This window comes from Haliaeetus leucocephalus, unplaced genomic scaffold (genome assembly GCF_000737465.1).
Source record: "Haliaeetus leucocephalus isolate CR32 unplaced genomic scaffold, Haliaeetus_leucocephalus-4.0 Scaffold517, whole genome shotgun sequence".
NCBI classification, from domain to species: Eukaryota; Metazoa; Chordata; class Aves; order Accipitriformes; family Accipitridae; genus Haliaeetus; species Haliaeetus leucocephalus.
Window position 1 is genome coordinate 4371682 of NW_010972953.1, and position 939 is coordinate 4372620.

Sequence of the window (939 nt, forward strand, 5' to 3'; positions counted from 1 at the left end):
GGGGGGGGGTGTTCAGTTGTGTTACGATGATACAGGTGACCAAAGCTGCAGTGGTGGTTTTTCACACAGTAATAGTACTGTTGCAGGTGTGGCAATTGAAGGATCTGGTTTACAAAAGGCTTGTAGGAGTTTTAATCGCTTTTATAAAAGCCATTGCTGTAGTAGGGGAGGAGAAAAAGTCAGTCCTTTGAGGAGTGGAAAAAGGCTTGTGTTACCTGACAGTTTGTTTATTCCACCTGCATCAGTTCCTCCAGTAAAATACCAACTTTCTTTAAGCCTTGCTCCATTAGAGGATGGATGTACATTATACAGGCAAACTCTTGAGTTTAAGGGGTGCATCTTTCCAGTCAGTCTTTGTGACAGTTGTGGAAGTAGAGCTATAAGCTTCTTCCAGTGAGACTTTAACTTCCCTAATTCATGTTTAGATAGTGAAGATGTGAAAAATTCCAGCAAGACTGGAAAAAATGTGCTCTTCTTGCAGCTGAGGTCTTAAAAAGCCTGAGAGATTACCTGGGGAGGGAAGGAGTGGGGTGGAGGGGAAGTGTGCTCCTGGGGGTGTGTTTTTGGATGAGGTTCAATTAAAAGGTGAAAAGTTTGGGGCACAATGAATCTTGTAATTGGATGTGTAGCAAATGGGCTGTGCCTGTATGCAGGTGTGAGAAATGGCCCTGTTTGGAAGGAGCCCAACTTTACAAGTCACTTAAGTAGCGGGCACCTGTGTGAATTGTTTTAGTGTAATTTTCTTGCATTTTGATATTTTTTTTTTTTTCTTGCTCTTTCATTTTACCACTGCCTCACTCTCTCCTTTACTTCTCTTTTGGATATAACTCTCCCCATCTCCCATTTTTATTTTATTTATTTCTTTATTTTTACAGGAAAAAACTACTAAACGTTGATTTCCCAGACCTGCAGCCGCCTCTCCACCTCGTCCCGCTGCCC